This window comes from Lichenostomus cassidix, chromosome 4 (assembly GCF_008360975.1).
Source record: "Lichenostomus cassidix isolate B80296 chromosome 4, HeHo_3.0, whole genome shotgun sequence".
Lineage (NCBI taxonomy): Eukaryota > Metazoa > Chordata > Aves > Passeriformes > Meliphagidae > Lichenostomus > Lichenostomus cassidix.
The window spans coordinates 25,860,435-25,880,368 of record NC_139484.1 but is presented as its reverse complement, the minus strand read 5'-3'; the positions used below and the strand labels follow the sequence as shown (position 1 = coordinate 25,880,368).

At 35.3% G+C, this 19,934-nt stretch overlaps 1 long non-coding RNA gene across 2 annotated transcripts in view; it reads right to left on the bottom strand.

The window, feature by feature from the left end:
- Positions 1-19,934, bottom strand: part of LOC146438102 (uncharacterized) — a 234,159-nt gene that overhangs the window by 87,108 nt on the left and 127,117 nt on the right. For both annotated transcript variants that reach the window (XR_014852020.1, XR_014852021.1), the window contains exon 3: positions 14,918-15,028. This is a non-coding gene — a long non-coding RNA (uncharacterized LOC146438102). The remainder of the gene's footprint in view (positions 1-14,917; positions 15,029-19,934) is intronic.

Genomic DNA, 19,934 nt, shown 5'->3' with positions numbered 1-19,934 from the left:
TAGAGCTTTGTTATGTGTGATAGTTATGATAATATGATCACTAAAGGCACGGAGACAGGGAGACTCAAATCCCTTTGAAAATCCCTTTCTCCATTTCCTACAGCTGCTGCTGGAGTTTAATATCTGATAGAATGATGAAAAAGAACAGGCCAAACTCCAGTTTTAATAAAAATTTTAACAGGTCTACATATAGTTATGAAAAATGTTATTTGCAATGCCAATCTTTAATAAAATTTTCTTAAACCAAAGAAAATTCCCTGTGGGGAATCTGTTATGAATGTGTTTTTCATATGTACTATTTAAGGCTGTTTAAAGGTTATGAAAGTGACTGGTAAAATAAGTTCTGTCACAGCACAACAAAATCCTATGTGCAGTCTCGTTTTTGCATTTAATCAAATAGATAAGCAAGTCCTTCAATTTTCCATGTTTGCTCTAAAATAAGTATTTTCAGTTTGCATTAAAACTTTTCTCCGAGTGAACACTAATAATTCCTATCTTGTACATTAGCTGAAAGAGAGGTCAGCTTGGCTCAAATTTACCTCGCTGCCAAGAACGTATTGATTTTGAATCCTCCTTTCAGCCAGAATCCTTGCAATTCACACACCCTCTAACACCATATCATATGTCATAGTCAATTTGGTGCATGCTTTAACAATATTTGAATAATTACACTGAAATAAAGTTGAAGTTAAAATACTAGCGGAATACAAATTCCAATTTTTTTTGTGCTGGATGATTCACTCTGTGTCTTAAATAAGTGCACAGTGAAATGTGCTAACTCCACTATATCCTTGTTGCTTGAAATAATACTGTTGAACAGAAATTTCTGCTTGTAATTTATGCTTCTAATTAAATGGAAATTTTTCTGGATGATAGTTTATATGGGCTGCAAATCAAGTTATTAGTCTATAAAACATCTATACAATATTCAAAATTACACATTCCCTCTACCAAATATATTGATTACTAGCAACAAATTATATTGCAAACATTTTAAACACAAGTCCCACCATCATCACTAATAGGCTTATTTAAGGCAACTGAAAAAATGCCTATGTTCACTGTACCAAATTTCTGTTCCTAAATCTTTACTCTTCTGTCTTAAAAACTCACTTGCATCTCTGTGATCATATCAGATCATGATGTACATACAATACTGACTTCCTTAAACAGATGGTAATTTGTGCAAAATAGTTTCTTTTACAAATGACAGTCATCATATATCTACAGAAGTCAGAATATGCATGTTGCACAAAGAGATTAATTTTTCTAACTCTAGGCTAACTGAAATAAGGAGGGAGGGGAAAATCACAAAAACACATTCATGAATTCAGTCTTCCCCACCTTAAAATTCTAGCTACAGGACTCCATTCACAGAAGTTGGTCTGTGCCCATCTGTCTGTGAGAACACATGTTTTTGTATAGATTGATGTGAAATGACTGGAGCCAACTTTGAACTTTCTGGAATATTTTAAAGCTTTATCTAATCAATGAAAACAGAATTTCCAGACCATGGAGATATGGTAAAAAATTCCACTACTATAAATATGACTAGCAAATTAAAAGAATAAATGGTAATTAACATAATTAACTAATGCTGTTTTAAATAATCTTTTTTTTTAATGTCATATCAACCTCCTTATTTTAAGTTTTTGGTGAGGTTCATATTTCCTGTGACCTTAAGCAGGGGATTTGGAAAATTTTGGAGGAATCAAGGTAACAAGAATGTTTAAAAGAATAATTTATTGCTGTGACCATTTTGTCCTCTGATTTCTGTTTTGGGATTATAGTGGATTATCTCTGTCTAAAACCTATTTTTCATATCCCTGTGGAAATCAATTGACAAGTTCACAAGCAGGAAAGCAAAATGAAGAGATCTAATCAATATTTAAATTCAAATTTTTATGCAACTATATCTTTGAACGTTAATTTTATAAAACATTATGCACCTCCTCAAACACAAATTTTACCTCCAGGTAAAATTTAAACTAGTTTGAAACAAAAACATATTATTAAAATTAAATAATCTACAAAAATTTTCAGTGCATATGCAGGTTACATTTGTCAATGCTTTATTTCTGATGTCACTTTTTAAAAATTCCAATTTTGATCCTCAAGAAAGCCATTCTTTTCAAAGAGAGGAGCAGTAATACTATAAAATTTTTTTAAGGAGTTAGATTTTTCTTGCTAAAATAAAATTACTTTAGCAGGAAAAAAATCAGATAAACTTTTACCAAATTTGATAAACACCAAAACAACAATTTTATTAATTAAAAAAAATTCTGTTAGGAGACAATTTTTCAAATTAAAAGAATCCTTTCCTTCAAATTATATATACTAATATTTTATCACTAGAAATTAACAACAAAAACATAACAGCATGAGAATCAATTAAATGCTCTAAAAAACTAAAAAAACTTTCTTTACTGGAAAATATGAGAAAATACCAGTTTAAAAATAATTCTGCAAAGAAATTAAAATCTTTCTTGTTCTTCAGTGGGTTCGATTTAACTTTTAATATTAAAAAAAAAAGTAATAGCCAGCTCAAGTGCTTTTGTTCTCAAAACTGTTTTAGCATTTTTCAATCTTTCTAGGTATATTACTGCATTGAAATCCACAAATAAAGAAAAAACCCCTGTGATCAGACTTCTAAATGAGTGTAAAATCTACATTAAGTGTTTTCTATTATAACAAGATTACGTTAAGTGAATAAAGAAGATTAATATTTTAAAAACATACATGTTTCACGTAATAATTAGTGATTTTCATTCATAATTATATCACCTTTTTATTAAAATAATTTAGAAGTTGATTTGGGTTTATACAAAACCCACTTTTTGATCAGCTTTTCATTTTAATGAAAGTGTATTAAAATCCTGGGGTTTGGATTGATTAGTTTCCACATGATAGAAAAATAGTTATAATTTCTACCTATTTTTTTGTAGAAATTTATTAGTACAATTTTTTCTCTTCTGTTTCTGGAGATTAATAACCTTAAGAATTTGTGGAAAGCTTTGGTAACAATCTGATAATCCACAATTGTCCTTTTATTACTAGGAAACTGGATTTAAGATTGTAAAAATTACTTCCAATTTCTTGTTCCCAAACTGCATGTATTAAAAAGTTTCCATAGCAACTACAAAGCATAATAGCAGTCCCCAAGTAACTCTCCAATAATAGCTCAGAAAAGCATCTCTGATATTTAAATGCTTAATATGTTAGCACAACTTTCTTAAACAGTAGAATGAATAACTCACATCTCAGACATTGCCATTTTGAATTCAGGTAGCTCTGTGAAGCAAAAGCTTAGTTTGCATCTGAACACAGACATCATATATCCATTCTGTGTACTCTAACAAATGGGACAAACTAACAAGAATGCTTTTTAACACATGATGAAAATACTTAAGTTGCTTTTATGGAATCGTCTCTCATACATCTATTAGAGAGCAATCTTGGTCGTTATCTCGGCACAGTTATAAACACGGCTTTCCATGACTTCAGGCTATCTATGACCAAGTGCTACCTCACAGTTCTGTTTTAAGAAGTTATTTGTTTTTCCATTCCTAGTAAGAGAAAGACCTTTTTCTTTTACTGCTTTCTATATTATCTGCTCTATATACTAAAGAACACAGACATTTTGTCTTTTCTTGATTTTTTTAAGAGCTCAGAAAAGTGAAATGCTGATTATTTCCTAATGAAAAGAAAACTACACAACATATTACCATTTATAAGTAATGTTTTGGGGGATTCCACCCAAATGCAACAGAAGACAGGGAACAAAAAGAAGCAGGAACTAATAATGTCATTGTGCCATTTTTGGTCCAGTGACATCATTTCATGTTTACAGATTTTATGTTCATTCATTTTTTTTTAAATCTAAAAACAAAATTAAAATTACTAGTTTTTCTAGTAAATTTTGATTTTTGGTAACTTCTGTGTCACTCTGCAAAGTCACTAGCTTATTTTTCTCATGATATTTTAATCCAGAGCACTACATTTGTGATTCCACACATGGAATAAAACCATGTCTTTTAACAGTAAATTGTGCAGGACAGACCTACAAACACATAAATTCAGCTTTACTCTTGTAAGCAATCCCATATCATTTCTTATGTTTGTTTGAATTTACTTGCATGAGTAAACCTACTCATTCATTTAAACATTCACAGAATTGAGTACAAGGAATTGCATAGTTTACTTCATATAGCTACATATACATGTGGCAATTTCACAGGTCATTGCAGTATATGTATTTCTGCAATGGTCCATAGAGTTTACAGTCCCTTTGAAAACTAATGCCGGGATCTTGTGAGCACTTACTGGTGTCCGCAATCACACTCATGTGAGTTCTGCTAGACTGTTCTCAGGAGTAAAGTTACTGAAACACGTAAGTGTTTGCAGGTTCAGGACCTAAAATTGTTAATACCATACAAGTCCTGTACAAATGCTGCATTAAGGCGCCATCCTGAAAACACTCACTCCTGAGTATGCAGCAGCTGTGGTTATTTCTGGGGCTAACCCCTTTGAAATGAAGAGCAGTAAGCAGTAAAGTCACCACTAAATATTTAAACGATTGTACTCTGAAATGTGTTCCCTCATCCTTTCAGACAGGGAGACAAGGGGAAGGTTAGAGTTCGAAGAACTTAGTCTCTCATGTTTCCTCAGATGATGGAAAGTAGTCTGAAGCCACAGATTATCCTGAACAAATGTTCTAGTAGCCTCCAAATCTAGCTCTATCAAACAAAGAGTTGGAAACTATTAAAAAAGCGACATCTCCCAAACCCTCATCGTTTTGAGAAAATAATCCTCTGACAGACCTAAGTTTCAAACTACTCATAAACTGCTGATAATGACCAGTTTCTTAGGGATTATTAATTAAGAAATACATTTTTACAGAAGCGTCACATAAAACCCCAAGACTCAGATGCGTAAGGCACATTAAAGTTGTACTTGGGAAAGGGTAATGAAAATCCATTAGTTTTATGTTCTTCCTTGCCTACCATGGTAACCTAAACCAGACTACTGTGCTTGCAGCACAGTAGTGACTGCAGTGCCCTGGGCAGCCGTGCCTCTCCCGAGCACCAGCAGCCGCCTCTCTCAACTTCCCCTGGAGTTCAGCAGCCACGTCTCCTCTGCTACCACAATCTGTCGCCCCTGTCTGAGGATGCTGTCTCAGAACCACGGCTGGGAGAATAACAGGGCCTGGTGGCACATACTGTCGGACCTAGTGGAATACTTCTGTTTTACACCCTTTACCAAAGCAGACATTTCTGTTTATTTGCCCTGTTTGGTTCTCATTGTGAGCTTTATCTTGGCTCAGAGATCAAATGCAAGCCTGCAGAGCTAGTGAGTGCAGACCAGAATTAAAACAAGATGCCCGCACAGCATTCGCCTGTGACACAGTTCACCTTACTAAATATTTTATAAAGATATGTATTAAGAAACTGAAAACATGAGTGCTTCTTTCTGTGTTGTTTTATAGCATCTAGTTTTGTGACTTCTTGTTTTATTATGTGTATGAGTTTATAAAAAGCTTAAACATGTCCATAGCAGCTGCACCAGAGCTACAAGTATAGGCTCCTGGAATACTGAAATTCTAAAATTATGTGCTGGCAAGTAGCGGGCTTCATGTTGCACAGGACCAGACAGAGAGACACTGCATCTTTACCCATGATACAAGTGAGAAATTCTGTGTAGACAAACGTTACTATTTAGTCAAAGTACTTAAACTCAGTTATGCTGTCTTTCAGTTTTGAAAAGTGAATTTAAAAAAAAAATTATATCTATAGTTTTTTTAATATATTTTAATGTTCATACACACACATGTATATATACACACACATTCTGAATATTTTGGAACTGAGAAAACAGTACTCTGTCTTGAAAGAAAGATACAGCAATAATGTTGTGAATGCATCCTTAATAAGAAAATTATCATTAGTAGGAAAATCAACACTGCTCCACTTCTAAGAACATTTTTCTTTATAGGAAGCAGCAGAGTCACTTCACCAAAAGTGTAAATCCAAATCCTTATGAGATCTTTGTGACTCATGTAGATTTATTTCATGCTCTCCATAGAGTTGTTGTATATGTTTTTATGTCTGTGATTTGGATTGCTAAACAACACAGCATTAGTTCTCTTTTTAAAGTGGTTTACAGATCCTTTAAATTTTGCTAGCATCCAAATAATTTTTTTTTTACTAAAACAGTACCTACAAAAAGCATTGAATCTTCAGCAAAGGCACAGAAACATGCACTGTCTAAGGAAGGCTTTGTATACATATGCAATTTTATGACTTGGCTACATTTTATTTGCATATGGATATATTTTTCCCATAAAACCTATCTTTAGCTGTATTGGTGCTCTGGATGTTACTTCCTGCTTTGTCAAATTTTTCCTTTCTTTCATTTGTCAAGAAGTTAAACAGAAATATGTCCACAACTATGGGATATCTTTGAAGAATGAATTCTTAAAAAATGGTGGTTTTCCAAATGGGTAGAAGATGGCGCAAATACTAAAAGACTGTCCTGGGCACATTTCAGCTAAAATTAAACCAATTAATTAATATGGTTTATTATTTCTTGAAAGGTGAAATTTCAAAACATGCCCTTTTTATAGTCTCACATGTTTAACACTGGCAATTTTGCTATCCACTTGACCTTCCTAATACAAAGGCACAGATTCCTTTAGTACCAGGATTTTTGTTTCTAAGCACCAAGTGCTACTATTCATTTTCCTCTGAAAGTCACTACACTACTATTGTTTCTGATCATAGAAATGATAACTTCTACATGGGGGTTCTGAACTCTTCTACCAAACCCAAGTGGAGGAGCATGGCAGTGAAAGCCTACAGGTATCACTGTTAAGGACTTGATTATATCATACATTAACACAGTTCCTTTTTTAGATAGGGGTAGGGCTGATTTTGTTTTGGTTTGACTTGTTTGACAATTAAATGCAATGGAAATAAGGCTCCAGTTGAGAGCTGAGCTTTGTATTTCCATATGAATGCAAGTGGCACCAGATGATGTGGGGTTTCTCATTTCCAAGTTCATGGGCTTACAAACAAATAGAACATTGGAAATACTGGCTGCTCCACTCCACAGACGTGGTCAGAAGGGAGTGAGAGGGTGCCCAGACTGACAGAGCCATGCCATCCACTGTACTAGAGGCACATTACTACATTAATACAGCAATGTTTAAGGTTAACATTCACAGGGTACTGCATAGCAAAGCCCATATCACAGTGGACAGCCCACCAAAGGGTCCATCTCAACAAGACCCACGGCTCTGGCTTCGAAAGGCTCTCCTTCTGACTGACACTGCAAAAGCATTTCAGGTACAGTGACAGTCCCTGAGAGTCCCACAGGCTCCTCCAGGAAGACTTTATTTCTGTTTCCTCCCACCAGGGAAATCTGGAGCCATAGAGGAATCCTCTTTGGACTTTAATTTCTCTCCTTTAGTTTCATAACATAAACAGTGCTGTATTAATTGCACTGTTGAGAAGAAAATTAGCTGCCTTTTTCTTTTTACTTTTTTTTTAAATTAATCAATAAAAAATAAAGAGAGATATGCGCAACTTCATTTATTTCCCTCCAGTCTGAACTGTGGAAGAAAAGTTTGGTTCCGTGCAACCACCCCAGGGACCAGTGTTACACCAGACTATGCGGTGCGTGGGTTCCCCTTGGCTGCCATGCCTGCACCCCTGGAAGCAGATGTCCTGTTAAGTTCCTTGGACTTCATACACAGCAGCTTGGCAAGCAGCCGAGTAATGATATATTGATATTATTAACTAACTGCTATACTTTAAAGAATAAACAGGCATAAAGTAACAGGGATTTAAAGCACTAGTAAAAAGTGACTTAAAGAAGGATTTGCACGTTCAGCAGCTGACCTTTTCTTACAATTATATCAGTCTAAAAACTGCATGTTCCTTCTCTATAAATCTTGTTTATTGTCCAGGACCATAAAAGTAACAATACCACTGCTGGCAAATAGTAGCAATTCTAGTTAAAACTACCTTTTTTTTTTCTCTAGTACTGTAGTCCTAAAGTAAAATATCTACCTATAAGACCCAGGTTAAACTAGTAATTTTAATGTCTGCTTAAAACGTCTTTAATTGAGAACAGAAAATAGCATTTTTTTCTATAGCGCGTGCACTTGAAGAGACTGAACATGAACAATGCCCCGAGGAAGAACTTCATTTAGATACATCTAATAGTGACTTTTTTTTTTTTTTTTAAATCCAAAGGGGTGAATAGGAAGGGGATCAAACCACCAAAACAGGAATCTCAATTTCTTGCTTAAAGTTTTGGGGAGTTGGGGTGGGAAGGTATTGAAATTCACTTTATGTTGATATCTTACTCGTATGATTTTTCATCCTACTCCCTGTTTCTTTCTGCTTCTGAAGTAAGCCACTTTTTGCTGACAAGTCAAAACATTTCTGTTCAAAGCTCAGTTGTGGGTCTTAGAGAAGATTTTGCATCTGAACAGCAGTTCATTCCACTACATTTTATAAAGGGAGTATCCCACACTTCAGAGACTATGAGTCATTGTGCCATTGCAGCTGTGACTGAGACTAGATTATTATTTTTTTACTGTATATGCAAAAACTTTGTTTCTTAGGACCATGTGCTAGTCTTTATTTATTGGTATGATCTAAGTATTTCCAGAAAATCCCATCTGCTGCTCAGGAGTTTGGAGAGAGGGCCCTTTCTCATATATATTCCCCCTTCCCTCTTAGCACACACTCTCCTAAACCTCCTGACTATTAGAAATGACACAGAGAGAAATTTCTGCTAGATAAAATGAATCTTGAAGATACTTTTCATGCCAGAACAAATTTCCCTCTTCTGGGATCAGCATCGCTGCTCAACATTTTAGGTCCATTTCTAAACCCTTAACCCTTTGTTAGCACTGCGTCCTGACTGAAATTGGAAATGGGATGTGCTGTTTCAATTATAAATGAATCTATTTTAAACAAAAGACAACACAAGGACATGAGAATCTCCACAGTACAAAGCCTTTCCGTTCAAGGCTTCCCATGTGATTTTCAGAGCCTCAGCTCATACCATACCAGAAGTTAATTCACATTTCAAAGAAAGGATGGAATATTTAACATGAAAGCATCAAGAAAAAAAGAAGAAAAGGACAAAACTAAAGAGACACACTCATCTAAATGCTTGAAATCAGTGGCACACCGTGGCCTGTCCCAAAATAATTGCGAGTTATGACTTATATTGGTTATCAGTTTCCTGGGGGAGGGGGGGATTTGAGAGGTTGTGTTTGTTTGGAGGGTTTTTGTGTGGGTTTTTGTTTGTTTGTTTTTAAAGAAACAGCTAGATTATTCTACATCTTGGGCAGCTGAAAGGGTCATTTAATGCCACAGTTATGGGAAACACAACTGTTAACCCTCTCCTTCGCAAAAAGGAATTCTAGAAGTCATTTTTCCACAGTTTGCCACAAAGTTTCCAAAATAATTTTCAAATGCTAAGTTCTGGCTTTAATCTAAGTTGGTCTTTGAAAGCAAAATTGACAGTTAAGTCACAAAAAAGACAGTTAAGATTTGCAGGGCCCTTAAAAAAAAAAGAGAAAATAAAAATGCTAACATGCAGTAACATAAAGTGTAATTAGCTATGCATAGGTATATCATCTCAGATAAATGAATAACCCCAAAGCCACAAACAACAAGAGAGTTAAAAAAACAACGCCTTCCTTATTTTATTCCATAAGATTACTGGACTTTTTTCAGGGAAACAAGCAATGAAAATCAATTTAATCCACCAGCAACCAGAAAAATTGTAATATAAATTACTGTCTATTGTAACGGACAACTGAATTGCAATGTAAATTAATATAATTTGTGGTTTAATTTGTATTAAATATATCAATGAAAACAAAAATATTTAGGCTACAGCCACCTACTGTAACAATTTCTTCCGGTGTAATTTTAATACGAGAAGTTTTAGAATATAATTAAAAATAATTGTATGTCCCGGTTTTACTATTCCATTTATCCATTTCATTTGTTTTAAAATTCAGATTAATTTTGATGGGTTTTTGTTTTGTTTGGGGTTTCTCTTTATTTTGTTTTTTTCAAATGATAAATGAAAAAGAAGAGGAAATTATTCTCACTACAGACTATCATACATCAAATTGTACGTTAACATTAGTTTCAAAATTCTCATTTTAGAAGACTCATAGACTCTGTTAGGAAAGGTACAAGATTTATAGAAATATTTGTCTCGATATGACAGAGCCTGATTTCTTGCACTAGCATTAAGAATCAACCTCTGCTCAAAGTTTATGCACCAAAGTAAATCACACAGATGTACAAGATGTGCAGCCCCTTTGCTAGACCTTTGCAAGTCGCACAAATATCCTGCAGATCTGCTAGGTCAGGACAAGATTCTCCACGTCATTTAAATCCTGCATTATGGCAGCTGGAGCTGAAGGCCATGGGCAAAGCTGCCATGCAGGGCAGCTCACCACAAGCACAGGCAGGGATCAGAGTGCAGCATCGCTGCTGAGGGTGAAGCAGGAAAGACAAGACAGGGATGTGTGTGCATAGAGCCACCAGTTAGAGTATTCTATACCCTTGAATATTGCAAATCATTTAATGCAATGACACCATATAAAGCCAAGTTATGTCAACAAGAACCTAACTCGTTTGAGTGTCTTTTATTCACATGGATTCTGATCCAAAGCTATTTTTAATACAAATAAATTGTGTATTTAATTTCTTTTTAAATATCCTTTCTACAAACTGAAATATTTCCTTTGTATTTGATGAAATAATTCAAACATTTTTGCTGCATAATATCGTATGCTCTTATATTAATATATTGAAATTAAAATAATTTAAATGCTACAATGTTGGCATATGCCAAAGGAAAGGCTGATATTGCTGGAGCACAACTTAGACTTTTACTACTCAAATATGAAAAGAACTAGCATCTTAAGCATATCAGCCTGCAGTTCCTTAATCACATCTACTTGACCACTTGTCCCACCAGTTTAGTCCCACCAGTGGCCCACTCAAGCTATAGAAGTGCAGAATTTAGAAATTAAGGAGGCCGTCAAAAGGTATATTTCCAAATGAAGAGGCTTAAGATGAGCCTTCTGAATCAATATTTAACTATCTAAAATAAAAGCGCCTACATTTCCAGTATGTTATTTGCAGAAGTGCTGAGCGTTACTGAGCCCCTTCTCTGAGACACAGTTCAGCACCTTTGAAAGAAACAGGATGAACTTAATTAGGTCTGAGAGGTGAATTTAAAACCCTAAGATTTAAAATTATGAAAACATGTAATTTCCATACAATACACCTAGAAATGTGGGAGGGGGAGGTGGGAAGGAGTGGTGCAGAGGGGATGACAAAGGAATGAAAAAAACACCCCAAGTCTCAGCTGAATAATTTAGAGAAATTAAATGCATTATATATTACAACACACTATTCAGAATATATCTTTTTCTTAGAGATAAATTATTTCATTTACCAATTTCCCGTTCCTGTACTGAATGTTCATATGAGGTTATTACTACACATTTTGTAAATACGTTAAAAGAAAAAATTTTGAACTGCTGACTCTACTTACAAAAAAAGCCTGAAAGTCATGTTCACATTTTCTAATCTTTGTTTTCTTAAGCCTTATAATGTGTCTTTGCAGAACTAAGTGAAGTATAAAACTAGAGATTAATGTTGTTACACTTGGAAATACTGTTGTAATAAAATGAAGACATATAGTCTTCCCTCCAAGTAAATTTGAATAGTTTGCACTCTCTTTAGTGGAGCATGTTGCTTCTAATTGCACAGACAACATGCCTGGCTTGTAGTCTATTTCCAAGAGACCAATTTCACTTGACCTTCAAAAGATAGCATCAGAATTAATTTCTAATAATGCTAGGTATTCTTCTCTGAGGTAGAGTGATGTAAAAATATTTCTTTTTTGAGCTATAATTTTATTCATTTTCAGTTTATTCCTCATGAAAAGAAAACTGATAAGATACGCTGTTTTCTTTTTTCCTTCATCTCTCCTCCCACGTCTCATTTTTCCTTTGTTCTCTATCTTCCTCGTATTCACCCTTCCAAAGGCTAAGAAAAGGCTGTGTCTCGTCAAATATTCTCAGCACTGCCATTACATGCCTTGTATGTATTATTTAATTTACAAAATTTTTATGAACTCTTCCTTTCCTAACTGAATGTATGAAAAAATACTTTTCTAGCTTCTAAGAAAAAATATAAAATTGTCTTCATTGACAGAATGTCTTCATTCACTCAGGTTCTGAAGAGCAGACCAATCATCCTTTAAAAGTGCTGCTTTTTTTGCCTTTGTTTTCTTCTTTCCCCCTCCCTCCCAACATATGTACTGTAAAAGCAGATCATTTTGCAAATGTCTGACCTTAATAAAAACCGTTTGTCATATTTTTCTTAGTAGAATCTATCATTTATACAATATGCAAAAGTGAATTTGACTTTAAATAAAGAATTAAAACTACTTTTTTATTAATAGTTCAACCAACTTTTTTCTGGGTAAGAAAAAAAGAATTTGACCAAGTAGTGTATAATCTTTCCCACACACACAGAGTTAATTTGTGAAGATCTTCTTTTTCTCTGGCATAAATTAATCAACTCATGTCCCACACATATAAAGGACAATAACAAATGCCTTTAACAATACAGCTTTCAAAAGTCACATCCTCAAAGAATCAAAGAATGGTGGATATGTACAAGTACATAGCATTTATAAATCAACAAAAAGCAAACATGTTAATTGTAATTTCCTCTATCACCAAAATAAGTCTCACTTACCTGTTTACTAAAAACACCCAAGAAGTACCAGCAGCAAAAGAAATAGTCCAACAAATAAAACACAGGAAGAAAGGGCCACTTCTAATTTTAAATAGACTAAACAACTTTAAAAAATTCCAGAGGTGCCAAGCAACTAGTAGCTGCAGACATTATGAAGGCCACTTTCAAAGTCAAAACGCAATCTTGGAGAAGCAATAACAGAAGACAACAGCTTGAATTCAGAATCAAACTCTCTAAGTTTCTTACTTAGTAAGAATTTCTAGGAGATAGACATGAAAATGTCTTAACTGAACAAAGTAAATACCATATGATTTAAATAAGAAACATATCTCAAAGCATAACTTTAATAAACATTTATTATGTTCTTAGAGTGTTTACGTATAAACTTTGATGTATACTCTCTATCTCTGCATCAGTATATTAAAATTAACTGTTGACTTTGAGAACAGAAGAATTTTATTGATATGAATTACATTATTCCTCACAATGTGAAAGCATAGATTGAAACTAGCTTTCATAACAAAATTGGTCTCTTGAAACTCAAAGAAGTATATTTTTCTATGTAATTGTAGTTGAACATTCTGTTAAAAAAAACTCTGTGCTTATAAGCTCACTGGTTTTGTGCTGTTGCACTTCATCCATTACATTCCCTGTATTTCCAATATTTCATTTTCATTACAGCTAATGCCTTAGAAGCTTTATCACTATTTTGATTATTGGAACCTCAAATATATACAATATTTTAATTACTAAAAACTACTTCTTATGCTGCAATGGAAAAAAGTTTTACAAACATTTTATAAAAAATTACAACTGTAAACCAAGTGCATGTTTTCCACAACTGGTGTAGGACTTCAAAATATTTTTCAGCGCTTCCTTTCTACTGAATAAACATTTTGGAAGTGCTTCAAATTTCTATTCACAATTCTTGCTGAGGATTTTGAAGGGTTCTATTTTATTTGCTTTATTTAATGCAAATATTATCAAAAGTGAACAGGAAAGAAAAACAAGCTTCCATTGCTGGACCCTGATGGCTTTTATACCCCTGAAGTTATATGTAGTAGAATCAGATTTTGAAAATCTAACTGCTACAAAGCTTACCACTCTCTTAGCTTCACAAATTTTGTGTCTTCTTCCTCTCCTTGAACTCCAACCTGACTATTAATATTTTATGTTATTTCTCATGTGCCAAGCCTCTTCCTCATCTTTTTTTTAACCTTCTGGGCTTGCAAAATTACTCGCTCTTCTATGTTTTTGATCTACACGTAGGTGGTACCCAAAATGTTTCTTCCCACATAGTAATGGACCAGAAAATACTCAACAAGGTGCATCATTTTAGGCAAAGCTTATGTATCTGGTCTGCTAGAGATGTGATCTTAGTATAACTCCTTTGATACCAGGGGAACCCGTGAAAATGAAAAAAAAAAAGTCACCAAACCAACCAACCAAAAAAACCCAAAACAAAAACAAAGAAAAAAAATTTTAAAAGCACCGAAACAAACCCCAAAACCCAACAAACCAAAAATATACCAACCAGTCAAACCAACCAACCAACCCACCCCTCCCCCATGTTATTCCACCCCACCCCGAATATTTGGACATCTTTGCACACATTTTGATTTTCAGAAAAGCTTTCTCATTTACTTTGCTGGTTTTTGTGATCAGCTTGTGGGCGGCATTTCTCAATTTAAGAACAAGGCACACAAAGACTTGGCTTCATTCACTGCAGGTCAAAAATCATCCATCATAATTTTGAAGTATGCAGTTAAAATAGGCAGACATTTCAAGGAATATTTTGCATTCAGTATGACAGAACTCCCAAAGCCTCCACAGCTTTTGTTGCTTTGCTATATATAGGAAATACATGACTGAGTCACAACACAGTGGCACATACATTAAGAAGCCCACACATATTATAGTACACAAGCAATTTGCATTCCTTTTGGATCTATGCTGGAAAGATGATGATATGATGTACAGCAATGTTATCTGTGTGATGTTGTATTCCAACATACACTAACTATTTCAAACTGTAATATTTGAAAGCTCTCACCAACCTGCAGCCAATTATACCCATGGGCTATAAAATCATATATACTCACATTTAAGAGCCAAATCATTAAATCCAGAGCTGGTGGTTCTCCTGTTGAACAGACTCAAAAGGTGGTGGCCAGCTTCTCAGAGACTTCACGCCATGGCTCCAGCAGGTGGTTCTGCATGATATGAGATAGGATTGGTCATTTTTACATTTTTGTCAAGTCACAGCAGAGTTACAGATAGAAGTCAGATAGAAGTTTCTATTTGGAGATTGGCAGTTTTTTTTTTTTTTTTTTTTTTTTTTTTTAAGAAGGCACTTAAGAATCTGTGCCCTGGATAAGGGCATTTTTTATAAGTTATAGTTGTTAAAATAATAATTCTAATAAATTATAGAAGATTATATATCAATTAATGTTTACTTATGTAAACCTCATTTCTTTTTGTACAAACAAAAATCCAAAGCAGTCCATGAAATTTCATACCAACGATTCATAATTTAATTCAAACTTATTTTACTTCCCCATGAAATTTGGTGGCACATCTGCTTACCATGAGGGAATGTCCAAAGGTATTGAAAAACATATTTTATTATCACAATACAGAAAAATTTCAAGTAAGAAGACATCTAACTTGCAGCTTTCTCCTTCAGACAAAGACAGAAACATGCACACATACAGGCATACATTACTAGCCAGACCAGGTAGGAGGAAGTAATGGAAGGAGGGGGGAAGAAGTGCAGTGTGGCAGCTTTGCAAACAACTGGGCTGACAGAATGGGTTGTTGTCCCTTGTTTTCCCTGTCTTTCTGTCTTTGCTCCCAACCCTCTCTTTTCATCCTTTTGTGAATGTGGCACTGACTCCAGGAATCAATTCAGCTCAACCGCCAAGAAAATAACTTTATAATTAGTTTTGTCAGATTATTTTTTCCTACCACTTTGCTGATTTCAAGTGGCTTGAATGAGTATCAAATTTGAGGCAAAAAAAAGCAAACAAAAAAGCTAAACAAACAAAAAACAAAGGACAAAAAACCAAGAGCTTGTGACGACAGGGAGGGATGGGAAGAAGCAGACAGGGAACCAAGACTCAGAAGCAAGCAAGCACTTCAACACCCATACTGTGTGGTGTGGACCTGAGTCTTGGGCTGCCTGATGCCAAGATAAAAGAAGGTACACATGAAAGAGAAGTCACAGCAGGTTGTGACTAGAGATTGTAGATGCCAAATGTCTCCCAGAATTGCTTTACTTATTTGTGCTGAAGAATGAGGTCAAACACCATTTCCAATGTTCCCAAGGTTTGGAGCAATAGAGGTTCCTGTTCAACAGTGTCCAAACACAAAGCCTTTGCCATGCAATTCTCAACACCCTCAGGGCTGGCAGGGCTATCACCACTCAAACAAGTGTGCAGAGACACCCTAGATCTGTTTTGGCAGCCTGAACAACATGACTGCAGGAGGACCTAAGGACTGCAGGAGAAAGCACATAAAAAGTGCCAGCTCAAGCATCCATGCTCTCAGGAAAATGCAGATGCCTTCAGGAGAAAAAGGAAGGGAATAAAGCATTCCAGGAGACCACATTGCCTCATTTGAGTTATCCTTATTGCCACGGATCATCCTCACTACTGAGCAACCATATCGTAAGGCTGGATGCTTCTCTGAATTGAGCCCTCTGTTGGAAGATATTCTGTTACATGAGAGTCATGACTTTTTGGCTCATAACCATGATTAAGTCCCTGCTCAGACTGTCTTCGGTACTAGTCACTTGCTACAGCTCAGGGAAAAAAAGATACAGTACAGTTTATAAATCTTACCAAAATATCTCTAATAAATTTTCCAGAGTTCACACTACTAAACAAATTAAGAGCTTGCATACATTTACATTAATAAAATGAGTAGATTTTTTTCCTTGTTATATTTATCTCTTCTATTAAAAATGGGAGGAAAACCAGACTTCTACATCTGTTTTCCCATCATATAATTAGTACATAAATTAATTACCATCTTCCCAAATGTTTCAGTTCCACCTGAGAACTTCTGAGATTGGAGAAGAGAGAACTTCTTTAGAGGCAAGCATAATTAGATCCAAAACTATTAATAAATTTTACTAAAAGATGTCATAGAAATTATTCCACAGTTTTTCATGGAAATCACTAGACTTTCATTCATATTTACAAGTATGTTTAATAATAACAAGAGTTGTTATTGTTAGTGTACTTGCTTATGCTGCACAAGGGCAAACAGGACTAAATGACAGCAATCCATTTCTGAAAGTTATTGAGTGTGTCTCTCTCCCATCAATATGAATGAAAGATAATTGCACACAACTAATCAATGATGAACTTTGGCTATTCTCATGAAACACTGAAAAACTTTACAAAGGAAACAAGACAGAAGGAAACACCTCCTCAGAAACAGTTGTGGTGATACATCAGCCCATGCCATGCTTTCTAAACTGCACAAGGGATGCAAACATGCACTTTGGCAAGAAGAAGGGAATTGCTTACTGTGTGCATTCTGCCATCTATTTTTGCTCAGTGAGGGCAGGGCGCCCAGCCCTGCAGGACTCAGTCATGTCATCTCCCAAATGCTTCTTGCGGCAGGACTTGTCACAATTGAGTCTGATCTTCTTATTAAAAATAACTTTCAACACTAGAGTCCCAACAGCAGTTCAAAGACCCGTTTTCACATTGCTTCTCTCCTTAAAACTCCTGCCCAAGTGTATCATATTAACATCTGCAGTCTCATATTCCTGATCCTGCAAACCTTGCAATTCCACCACAGGTTGCAACCAGGTTTCCAAGACAATCTCTTCTCCCAGCACTACCTCCCTAAATACTGCGGGGCATCAGTAATACTTACAAACAGAATTGATTGACTCATAAAAGTACTGGATCAGAACAGAGCAGGGAAGAGATGTACACTTCATTGCTTTACTTCAATACCCAACAGGAGCTGCTGAGTTCTTTGCAAGCTCTTAGCATCTGACATTGCTCTACATCCTCGACCCAAACAGATTACCCAATTTACACGAGCCTGCTCGTGGAAAGCCTACTTTACATTAGACAATTCCAAAGCCAATGCCTAAATTGTGATAGCACAAAGAGAACAAGTATCCTCCCTCCCTTATAGAGGAGGAAAAGAATGGGAAGGCAAGGCAGCAATGGATGGAACAGGAGCCAAGTTCCAAGCCCCCTCCTGCCCCCAGAAGGCATGCGATAACCTCAGAACCTGCAGTATCTCCGGGAGAAACAGTAACTCCTGGAAATCAGGCAAAACTCCAAGCAAGTACCTCTTGTATACCTGGGGTCAAGAAGACAGTCTTCAAGAAACTGCTAAGAATTTACATGCTATTGGAGTGTTAAGAGTAGTGATTATTATCCATCTTAAAACACAGAATTGTTCAGGATTTAAATGAAAAAAAATATCCCATTAGGTCAATAGCCTGTGTAAACAGCCATTTAAATATCCCCATTAAAAAAAAAAAGTAACATCACTTAAAATATTTCTCATTAGCAAGAACATCACATTGCTTAAGTTAAGGAAAAGTGTGTGAGCCACTATGATCACAGGCAGTGAAAGTGGAACATGATAGATACAGCAATTACTATAGCATTGGATTTCCTTTTCTGAATTCAAATTAAAGCAATTAAATCATAAAGGTAAAAAATATTTTGCTCAAAGTCCTCATCTGCATATATCAGGTATACTTGGTTAAAATATTTTCTGGGAAGCTTGAAATTAAAGCTATTTTCCTTCAAATCTCTACACTTTTATTCAAACCTCTATCACATACTTAACTGAAAGAAATACAAAGGCTCGGTGAAGCTTCACAATAAAGACTAAGCACAAAATAATGAGCAATTATGTCCATTAACATTAAAATACAGGCCATATCATTCAATAGCAGCCACCCAGAAATTGCATTCTTGTCATGAACATATCCCCAGCCACCAGCTGGGCACTGCTCCACTGCAGGAGGGGCTGTGTATTTGCAAAATTTGCAGCAGGAAGCAGAGCATCCAAGGCATAAGCACTGACCACAACTGCACTGATGGTACTCCTACCATACCACTGTCCAATGCCACCACTTCCTCAGCTGAAAAGACTTCTCTAAAGATGAATCACTAATGTAATTGCTTTAACCTTACTAGCCCTCTTTTGTACCTCAGGGATAGAAGGGTTGTGATTTACAATTGCAATAGAATAGTTTGTCAAAACAAAACCCACGTGAAAACCAGGACAGAGAGTTATGTTCAGGAGTAAAAAGTAGCAGCAAATTCAAAAATAAAGCATAGTGCCTTGTTCAAATTTACCACTACACTATCCAGCTCCTCTTTTATCTAGAGCACTTCCCAGAATAGGCGTCCTGATATTCTAGTCTCACCGAGAATATAATAAATATTATCTGTCATGAGGATATAAGTCTCAAAGCCATATCACTCAGTCAGCTGCCAAATTATATCAGTTTCAGGATGGATCCATCTTTCCTGGAAAGTTCTGTTATTCAAAGCCCAGGCTACCACTTCCACTGATACTTTGGCATCAAAACTCTAACCAAGCTCATTGAAAGTAATATGTTTGACAGTAGCATAATGCAAATTTTCTTCCAAAGCACTTGTTAAATTATGTTTGATTGAACAGGCAGGAGAAAAATTTTCCAATGAGCAGTTTATTCAACAAAGAATGTCACTTTAGCATTATTTTCTTCAATGTGATTCCACCCAAAAAGTTATTTGCAAGCAGATGTAATTATCACATATTTAGTCTCCATTTTCACTGTCATTTTAGCCACCTGTTCAAAAACATTTGCTGTTTACTTGCTGTTTCTACTTTCTATCTGGATTGGTCTATGGTCTATGGTGGTGAAAGCTGCTTCTAGCCATAAAAAACCTTGAAACTGTGAATATTCAGAGGTATAAATTTATCATGGGAAAAGCAAACATTTTACAAGAAAACACATGACACAACCATTGCCATTCATTAATATCCTCTTGAACATTTGTGGGTTTCATGATTTTTACATTCTGTAAACACCTTCTGAAATGAAATCTCATTCAGGAACATTTTAAAAGTGGTGTGCTTTTAAAA